Raw genomic sequence first — 11,420 nt, 5'->3', positions numbered from 1 at the left:
GGACACGCATTTATTCATGATTTGTTAGAATACTTTTTTGTGCTTCACTTATATCTTTTGAGCTAGGAAGTTACTCTAGTGCTTCAGTTATATCTTTTAGAGCACCACGGTGGTTATATTTCAAATAAATAGTTGCACTATCATGCTTCACTTATATATTTTTGAGAGTCTAATAAATATTAATGGCAATATGCATGGGTTATGAAATTGGTCTAATATGATAGGTATTCAAGACGAATATAATAAGAACTTTCATGTAGATCACTGAATATGATAAGTTTGATTTCTTGCAATAGTTTTGAGATATAGAGATGGTGATATGTGGGTTTTACTAGTGAATAATTGTGGTTTAGTAAGAATATTGGTGTTAAGGTTTGTGATTCCCGAAGCATGCACGTATAGTGTCATGTTATGCTAAGAAGTTGGAGCATGATTTATTACTTAAGTGTCTTCCTTTGCATGAAGGTCGAGGTCGCGCGATGGTTAACTCCTACCAACCTCCCCCCTAGGGGCATGCGTAGTAGTACTTTGATTCGAGGGCTAATATACTTTCACAATAAGTATGTGAGTTCTTTACAACTAATGTGAGTCCATGGATTATACGCACTCTCACTTTTCCGCAATTTGCTAGCCTCTTCGGTACCATGCATTGCCCTTTCTCACCTCGAGAGTTGGTGCAAACTCAGTGCATCCAAACCCCGTGATATGATACGCTCTATCACACACAAGCCTCCTTATATCTTCCTCAAAAGAGCTACCATACCTACATATCATGGCATTTCCATAGCCATTCCGAGATATATTGCCATGCAACTTCCACCGTTCCGTTTATATGACACACATCATCATTGTCATATTACTTTGCATGATCATGTAGCTGACATAGTATTTGTGGCTAAGCCACCGTTCATCATTTTTATACATGTTACGCTAGATCATTGCACATCATGTACACTGCCAGAGGCATTCATATAGAGTCATATTTTGTTCTAGTATCGAGTTGTAATTTTGAGTTGTAAGTAAATAGAAGTGTGATGATCATCATTATTCATTATTAGAGCATTGTCCCAGTGATGAAATAAAAATAAAAAATAAAAAAAGAGGCCAAAAAAGAGCTCATGCAAAAAAAGAGAAAAAGAGAGAAGGGGCAATGTTACTATGTTTTTCCACACTTGTGCTTCAAAGTAGCACCATGCTTTTCATATAGAAAGTCTCCTATGTAGTCACTTTGATATACTAGTGGGAATTTTTCATCATAGAATTTGGCTTGTATATTCCGATGATGGGCTTCCTCAAATGCCCGAGATCTTATAGAGGAAGCAAGTTGTATTCACACCCACTTAGTTTTCAATTTGAGCATTCATACACTTATAGCTCTTAGTGCATCCATTACATGCAAATCCCTACTCCTTGCATTAACATCAGTTGATGGGCATCTCCATAGCCCGTTGATTAGCCACGTCAATGTGGGACTTTCTTCTTTTTTGTCTTCTTCTTATTAATCTCTACCACCGCATCTATTCCACCCATACCGCTATATCCATGGCTTGCGCTCATGTATTGCATGGGGGGTGAAAAAGCTAAAGCGCGTTAAAAAGTATAAACCAATTGCTTGGCTGACACCGGGGTAGTGCATGATTTATACTTTGCGTTAAGAAGATGGAGCATGACAAGGTTGTGTGATTTTGTAGGGATAGTGTTCTTTGGCATTTTTATTTTGAAAGACATGATTGTTTGTTAGTATGCCTAAGTATCCATGTCTTTATGTCAAATTATAGACTATTTCTTTGAATCATTCATATCTAAATATTCATACCATAAAAGAAAGATTTCATGATAGACATGTTAGGTAGCATTCCACATAAAAAATTCTATTTCTATCATTTACCTACTCAAGGACGAGCAGGAATTAAGCTTGGAGATGCTTGATACGTCTCCAACGTATCTATAACTTTTGATTGTTCCATGCTATAGTATCAATCTTGGATGTTTTATATGCAACTACATGCAATTATATATCATTTTTTTGGGACTAACCTATTAGCCTAGTGCCAGTGCCAGTTGTTGTTTTTGGCTTGTTTTTGGCTTTTCAGGAAATCAGTACCAAACAAAGTCCAAATGCTATGAAATTTTTTGATGAATTTTTATGCACCAAGAGAGATCCTAGAAGGTTTGGGAGAAGACCAGACGAGCCACGAGGGAGCGACAAGATAACTAGGTGTGCCCTAGGGGGTGCACCCCTTGGCTTGTGGGCACCTCATGAAACATCTTGACCTAATTCCACCTATATAAATTCTCAAATACTCCCAATACATCAAAGAGCCACCCGAAACACTTTTTCCGTCACAGCAAGTTTCTGTTCTTTCGAGATCCCATCTGGAGGACTTCTCTGGTACTCTGCCGGAGGGGGAATCGGTCATGAAGGGCTTCTACATCATCCTTGCTGCCCTTCCGATGATGCATGAGTAGTTCACCATAGACCTACGGGTCCACAGCTAGTAGCTAGATGGCTTATTCTCTCTCTTTGATCTTCAATACAATGTTCTCCTTGATCTTCTTGGAATTCTATTCGATGTAATCTTCTTTTGCGGTGTGTTTGTTGGGATCTGATGAATTGTGGGTTAATGATCAGATTATTCATGAATATTAAATGAGTCTTCTCTGAATTATCTTATGCATGATTTTTTTTGTGAATCTCTTATGCATAATTGTTATAGCTTTGTATTTCTCGATCTATCCGTTTGGTTTCGCCACCTAGATTGACTTATCTTGCAATGGGAGAGGTGCTTTGTGATGCGTTCAATCTTGCGGTGCTCAATCCCAGTGATAGAAAGGGATATGACATGTATTTGTATTGTTACCATTAAGGATAAAAAGATGGGATTTATTCATATTGTTTGGGTTTACTTTGTCTACATCATGTCATCTTGCTTAAGGCGTTACTCCGTTTTTATTGCTTAATACTAGATGCATGCTTGATAGCGGTCGGTGGGTGGACTAATAGTAGTAGATGCAGGCAGGAGTCAGTCTACTTGTCTCGGACGTGATGCCTATATACATGATCATTTCCTTGAATATCGTCGTAACAATGAGCTTTTCTATCAATTTCCCAACAGCAATTTGTTTACCCACTGCATGCTTTGTGTTCGAGAGAGAAGCCTCTAGTGAAAACTATGGCCGGTCTACTTTTCTCATATATAAAATCCAAAAATACCTTGCTGCAATTTTATTTCCTTTATTTTATTGTGCAATTTACTTTATATATCTACCACTACGAATTTGATCCTTCCAAATAACCGTCACCGGGATTGACAACCCCTTGTTCGCGTTGGGTGCAAGTATTGGCTTTTGTGTGTGCAGGTGCTGCTAATGAGGTTATGTGTGGTGCTCCTACTAGATTGATGACCTTGGTTCTTAACTGAGGGAAATACTTATCTCTACTATAATGCATCATTCTCTCCTCTTTGAGGAAATCCCAACGCAACTCACAAGTAGCAATGAGAGGATCGTTGGTGATGTCAGTGACTTCGATTTCCCCCTCCCGGAGGTAAGTATCCCTGGCGGAATTGCTCCACCGGAGAGCAAAAGTGCTCCTGCCCAGGTTCCACCTCAAGACGGCATCGCTTCGTCCCGAAAGTCTTCCTCTTATTTTTTTCTAGGGCAAAACCCTTCATATAGAAAAACATTGGCACCAGAGGCCAGCTATGGGCCCCACAAGTCATCGGGCGCGCGCCTTGGGGGTGGGCACACCATGATGCCTTGTGAGGAGCAGGTGGCTCCCCTATGGAATTTCTTTGTTCCGGTATTTTTTATATATTTGATAAAAAATACTCATGAAATTTCAGGTCATTTGGATCTCCGTAGAATAGCTATCTCTGTTGTAGCTCTTTTAGGTCCAAAATTCCAGCTGCCGGTAATTTCCCTCTCCATGTAAATCTTGCAAATAAGAGAGAAAAGTCATTAGAATTGCATCATAAAGTGAAATAATGACCAAAAACATTATAAATAATAGTAGGAAAACATGATGCCAAATGGATGTATCAACTTACAACTCGATAAAACTAATACAAGATAACTCTATATGAATGCCTCTGGCAGTGTATCAAGATGTGCAATGATCTACCGTCACATGTATAACAATGATAAATGGTAGTTGTGCCACAAATATCATATCAGCTCTATATGATCATGCAAAGCAGTATGACAATGAACACACAAGTCATGTATATGATGATGATGGAAGTTGCATGGCAACATATCTCAGAATGGCTATGGAAATGCCATAATAGGTAGATATGATGGATGTTTTGAGGAAGATATAAGGAGGCTTATGTGTGATAGAGCGTATCATATCAATGGGTTTGGATGCACCAACGAAGTTTGCACCAACTCTCGAGGTGAGAAAAGGCAATGCACGGTACCGAAGAGGCTAGCAATATGCGGAAAGGTGAGAGTGCGTATAATCCATGGATTCACATTAGATGAAGAACTCACATACTTATTGTGAAATTTTAGTTGCCCTCGAAGCAAAGTACTACTCGCATGCTCCTAGGGGGATAGATTGGGAGGAAAAGACCATCGCTCATCCCCGACCGCCACTCATAAGGTAGACACTAAATAATAAATCATGCTCCAACTTAATCGCAAAACTAGAGGCCATACGTGCATACTTCGGGAATCACAAACTTTAATATCAATATTTTACTAAGCCAAAATCATCCACTAGTACATCTACATATTACCATCTTAATATCGCAAAACTATTGTAGGGAATCAAACATATCATATTCGGTGATCTACAAGTTTTATTTACGATTTTATGACTAACCATGTGAATGACCAATTCATGTTGACTCTCTAAATAGATATACGTGAAGCATGAGAGTTTACTTGTTTCTACAAAAGACCACACTTTAATAAATATAAGTGAAGCAAAATAGCATTCTACAAATAACGGTTTTCCGAATGTAGAGAAACGAGCATCCAAACTTCAAATGATATAAGTGAAGCACATGAAGTATTCTATAAAGCCATACTCAAAAGATATAAGTGAAGTGCATGAAGCATTCTATAAATAAACCAAGGACTATCTCATACCAGCATGGTGCATCACTAAAATAAAAGTAAAAAATCACACGACGCTCCAAGAATTTACGCATATCATTTGAACAAAACAAAAACGAAGACATACCGATAATTGTTGACGAAAAAAGATGGGATGCCTTCCGGGGCATCCCCAAGCTTAGACGCTTGAGTCTACTTGAATATTTACTTGGGGTGGCTTGGGCATCCCCAAGCTTGAACTCTTGCCTCTCCTTATTCTTCTTATATTGATACCCCCTCGATCTTCGAACACTTCATCCACACAAAACTTAACCAAACTTTTTATTAGAGGGGTTAGTACATATAATATCAAATCCCATCATGTCCTATTATAATATTATTGTATAATTATAATAAAATGTTTCCCATTGTATGCTATCAAAATTCTATGGCTCCCAAATCAATGGAGCTCAACAAGACTTCAATCATAAGTAGATAAAGAAACTATAACAGCAATCTGCGAAAACAGGCCAATCTATAAAGATGCAGATGAAACATATACTTCTGGAATTCCAAAAATTCTGACAAATTAGTAAGCGATAAACAATTTTTATAGCAGTATTGTGTAACAATTTCAGAAACTTTTGACGTTTCAGTAAAAAAATGTAAATTCAAACACTACAACCAAAGTTTATGTGTTTGCATTGCACATAGCAAACAAGAAACTTAAACATGCTAAAGGTAAACTTGGCACATTATTTTTTAATACAATGGATTTGTACAAGGCGATAATTATTTTTGCGAAAAACTTCCATGAAATTTTTTACATTGTTTCCATGAGCATGAACACAAGTGTCCAAGGTCGACCCTCACTTCCCCAATGCATAACCTTCCAATCGCTTCTCTTTCTGAAAAGTTTTTTGGTTCCCCTCTTTATTTTTTGGTTTTAAACCTTTTAAAAGCACATAACAGAATACAATGGCTCTCTAAAACTTCCGGGTTGTCTCCCAGGTAGCGCTTTCTTTAAAGCCATTAAGCTAGGCATAAAGTGCTCAAGTAATTGATCCAGCCGGATACCAAGGTATATCAAAGCCAATTTTAATTAACATTGATTTACAATTCATTAGTGATCACAAAGAAACATATATCATAGAACAACGGAGTCTAACTCTCTTCCTATGCATCGGCATGTCATAAAAGAACAATTCATGCACACATAATAAAGGCCAATACATAGCATAAGTAGTTTCTTGCAATTTTATCGCACTAGAAACATACAGAGGTGGAGGTGTAGTTCCTATCTCATAATAATTGCAAGTAAGAGCAGCAAGCACATGCATATTATATCCATCAAAATCATCATGTGCAATGGTAAAACGCAGCCCATCAATATAATCCTTAATAAGCGCAAACTTCTCTGATATAGTGTAGTTGGGAGAATTCAAAAATATAATAGGACTATCATGTGTGGGTGCAATACCAACAATTTCATTCTTAACATAAAGAACTATAACGAGTTCGTCCCCATAAGCATCGTTCATGTTGGCATCATGGCCACAAGCATAGCAATCATCAATTTCATCAAAAAGGGATATTTTAAACGAATCCAAGGAAACATAGCAATGTATAAGTTGAAGAGTTACTCTCATCAGAAGGTGGTCATGGGTAGCTAATCCGCTCTTCCTCCTTTTGTTCTTCGCTCTCCTCCTCATCTTTTTCACCCAATGAGCTCACAGTTTCATCAATTTCTTCTTCCATAGACTCCTAAAAAATATTAGTCTCTTCTTGGACAGCAGAGACTTTCACAATAAATTCATCAATATCGGCATTGTATTTATAATTCTCATAGCAATATTTAAGAGCGCCGTCACAATTTTTGCACTTTTCAAACAAAGATTCAATTTCATAAGCACCCTTAAAAGCGACAAATTCTTCTATTCATTCCACGTTATAGTAATCATATACTCCCTCCGTCCCGAATTACTTGTCGCAGAAATGAATGTATCTAGAACTAAAAAATGTCTAGATACATTCATTTCTACGACAAGTAATTCCGAACGGAGGGAGTATAGCATTAGCATAAGAAACCAATGTTTCATTATCATTAAATTCACATTGAAAGGGAAGGTGTGGAGCCTTCATCTTAGAGCAACAAGTATAATCATACATAGAGCACATATTTGAAGCATACCAACGCAATATTTTAACTTGATCCCATAAGTGTTTCCCTTTTTGACATAAGCGGTAATCTCTAAAGTATTCACGTTGATCCAATGTGTCTCCAATTATTAAGTTGAATGGGGATTTATCAGGATTATCAAAAAAGTAATTAGCGTTCCACACATATCTAACATCGAGGGTTTTAGGAGGTTCCCCATCTCCATGAGTAACAAGTACAACTAATTTTTTTGGTATTTCGTGTTCCATATCCATAACTAAAGATATAAAACAACTTAAAATAGAAAATAAAAACTACTTTGTGAAAAGCTAATAAGTGCACATGAGAATATTCACCCCACGCTATTGCGTCCTGGCAACGGCACCAGAAAAAGGTCTTGATAACCCACAAGTATAGGGTAGCAATTGTAGCCCTTTTGATAAGTAAGAGTCTCGAACCAACGAGGAGCTAAAGGTAGAATCAATATTCTGTCAAGTTCTATCGACCACCGATACAACTCTACGCACACTTAATCATTCACTTTACCTAGAACAAGAATAAAACTACTTTGTACATGTAATAGGATAAGTTTGCAAGAATAAAACTAGATACTTAGCTAGATAATAAAAGTTAGTTTGTTTTAGTAGAGAGCTTTTTTTAACACAAAGAGAAAGATTACCCATAGGCAATTGAATATAACACGATAGATACTTATCATATGCAATGAGGGAGAGGCATACGCTAACATACTTTCGTACTTGGATCATATGCACTTATGATTGGAACTCTAGCAAGCATCCGCGACTAGTAAAGATCATTAAGTTAAAACCCAACCATAGCATTAAGCAACAAGTCCTCTTTACTCCCATACACAACAACCCCCTACTCGGGTTTAAGCTTCTGTCACTCTCACAACCCACTATAAGAGAATTATGAATGTATCGCAACACCCTACAGCGGTAATTCCACACGCTTGCGCGACACGGAGGGCACCATAGGACATCACCATATCAACATACAACTCATATCAATCACACCACACCACAACTAACCCGTAGGACAAAAAATCTACTCAAACATCATAGGATGTCAACACATCATTGGATAATAATATGTGGCGTGAAGCACACCATGTTTAAGTAGAGATTATAGAGGGGAGAAGAGGTGTTACATCGCTGCATAGAGGAAGAGAGAGTTGGTGATGACGATGGTGAAGTTGTTGGTGTAGATCGCCATCACGACGATTCCCCGGCGGCGCTCCGACGTCACCGGAAGAGGGGGGAGAGCCCTCCTCCTCCTTCTTCTTCTTCCTTGGCCTCCCTCCTAGATGGGAGGAGGGTTTTCCCTCTGGTCCATGGCCGCCATCTCTCCCGGAGGGCAGGAGCCCCTTCGAGATTGGATCTCTCTCTCTCTCTCTCTCTCTCTCTCTCTCTCTCTCTCTCTCTCTCTCTCTCTCTCTCTCTCTCTCTCTCTCTCTCTCTCTTCTGTGTTCCTATTTTATGGCCCTTCACCATTTCTTACATTTCTGGAGATCCATAACTTCGATTGGGCTGAAATTTTAACATGATTTTTATCTGAAAATTTATCTTTCTTGCCGCGAAAGAAGGGCCCCAACCGACTTAAGGGGAGCCACGAGCCTGCACGGCGTGCCCTAGGGTAGGGGGCACGTCGTCTGAGCTCGTGACTCCCTCGAGCATCGTCTCGCGTTGATTCTTTTTCCGAAAAATCACATATATATTCCAAAAAGAATCTCCATAAAACTTTGTTGCATTTGGACTTGCTTTGATATGGATTTTTCTGCGAAACAAAAAAACATGCAACAAACAAAACTGGCACTGGGCACTAGATCAATATGTTAGTCCAAGAAAATCATATAAATTGTTTCCAAAAGTATGTGGAAGTAGTAAAATATTGGCATGAAACAATCAAAAATTATAGATACAACGGGAGATGTATCAGTTACTTGTTACTTGCTATCAATTATCATGCTATCAAACTATTTGTTACTACTACTTTACATCACTTGCAGAGAATTCCTTGATGAAACTTCTTATCAATTCCTTCTGCTCCTCGTTGGATTCGACACTCTTACTTATCAAAAGGACTACGATTGATTCCCTATACTTGTGGGTCATCAGGCGCCAAGTGGTGGTGAAGAGGAAATCTAGAGCGACCACACGCACTCCTCTCACGTCCAACACTTGCTCTCTCCCTCTCTCTCTCTCTGTGTGTCGGGGGGCGCATGTGTGTGTGTGGAGGGGCCACGTGGAGGATGTCCCCCCCCCTCTTGGAGGGCTTTGGCCCACTAGCTCTTCTGACTTGAAACTTCATAAACATTTTTTTTATCCCACAAAGAGTGATATTCTGTCAAAAAAAATAAAATATCAGAAAAATACACTGGGCACTGGATTTATAGGTTTGTCCAATGAAATTGATAAAAATGATGTCAAATTGATTCCATTATGATATAAATATACCATGAAACAAGCAAAAATTATAGGTATGATTCACACATATCAGCAGCCCAGATTGTCCTCAAGTAAGTAGATCATTGTAACGCCCCGGATCTGATGCGCCAGGTGTCTGCCAGTTATTCGCCGTCCTTGCCTTGTCATCTGCTTGCGTGTTGCATTTTGCCATGTCATCGTCTGCGTTCCATATCATGTCATCATGTGCATTGCATTTGCATACGTGTTCGTCTCATGCTTCCGAGCATTTTCCCCGTTGTCCGTTTTGCAATCCGATACTCCTATGTTCCCCGGCGCCCCCTTTTGCCTCTTTTCGTGAGCGGGTGTCAAACGTTCTCGGAATGGACCGAGTCTTGTCAAGTGGCCTTGGTATACCACCGTTAGACCACCGGTCAAGTTTCGTTCCATTTGGAGGTCGTTTGTACTCCAACGGTTAACCGGGCATCCGCAAAGTCCTTTTGGGTGTTGCAGAAAAACCCCCCTTCTAACAGCCCCAAAACCCCTCTAAGTCTCCGCCATGCTCTCGGTCGTTCGATCACGATTGCGTGGGCGAAAACCGCACCTCGTTTGGACTCTTCTAGCTCCTTCTAGCTATAAAAACGTCCCCTCCCCCTCCATTTCGGGTCCGAAACCCTAGTTTTCCCCTCTCGCCCGCCGGACATGTCCGTCCCGGACCGGACGAGATCCCGCCGCCGCTCCCGGCCAGTGGCATCGCGCCACGTCGCCCCGCCGCCGTCTCCGCCGCGCCAGGCCCGCCGGGCCCGGTTCGGGCCCGCGGGGCCCATCGCGCCTCCGTCCGGCCGGCCCCGCCGCCGGTCGCCCGTCCCTGCCGCCGCCGGGCTCCTCCCTACCGCAGGCGACCTCCGCGAGCCGGCCGCGCCTCGCCTCCGCCGGGCCGTGCCCTGCGCCGCCCCTCCACTTCGGCCCAGCCTCCCGTGCTCCGCCGCCTCCCGCCGCGGCTCCTCGCCGGACGGCGCCGCTCCTCGCCGGCCAAGCTCGCCTCCCCTCCAACTCCGGCCGATCCCGATCCCGATCGGGTCAACAGCCCGCGTTGACTTCGCCCCCCCTCGAGGTCGTTATTTCTGCTAAGTCCCAGATTTTTCATAATATGTGCACTTGTTTGACCTAGTGTAACTTTCTTCTCGTAGATCCATTGTGCATGTATGATATATCGAATTGTTCGTCTCAAGATGCTCTACATTTTGTTAAATTGCACCATGTTCATTAGAGGCCATCTTGATGCCCAAATATCCATTGCAAGAGTGCTAGTTGCTGTGATCTGCTGTTACTTATCAGAACTTGGAGATTTGTCATTTTTGTATCTTTTAATCTGTGCATCTTATGAGCATGAGCTCTACATGTGTTTTGTTGTATGCCATGCCATCTTTCCAAAGGTGTATGCCATGTATTTTTGTGATCACTGTGGTGACTAGCACAAGCATGCAAACTAGGCCCCATAATGTTTCTGATTTCAGGGACGGTGATTTCTCTAAGTCTTTGTCTGCTGTTATTTTGTTGCCTTGTAAACTTGATGCTACAGAGAGATCCATGCATATTTTGGAGATGTTCAGTAAGGATGTTTTGTATCTATTGTTGTATTTGATCCATTCCTGCCCTTTTTTGCAATTATGGAGTGCCCTAGCATGACTCAATCTTGCTATACTTTTGCTATAAAATATTTCTGGCAGATTCTTAACATGATATTCATTTTTGCCAAGCTTGTTATAGTTGATCCATACATGCTATGCTCT

The sequence above is a fragment of the Triticum aestivum genome, chromosome 2D (genome assembly GCF_018294505.1).
Source record: "Triticum aestivum cultivar Chinese Spring chromosome 2D, IWGSC CS RefSeq v2.1, whole genome shotgun sequence".
Classification (NCBI taxonomy): domain Eukaryota; kingdom Viridiplantae; phylum Streptophyta; class Magnoliopsida; order Poales; family Poaceae; genus Triticum; species Triticum aestivum.
Note: the sequence above shows the minus strand (reverse complement) of the source record.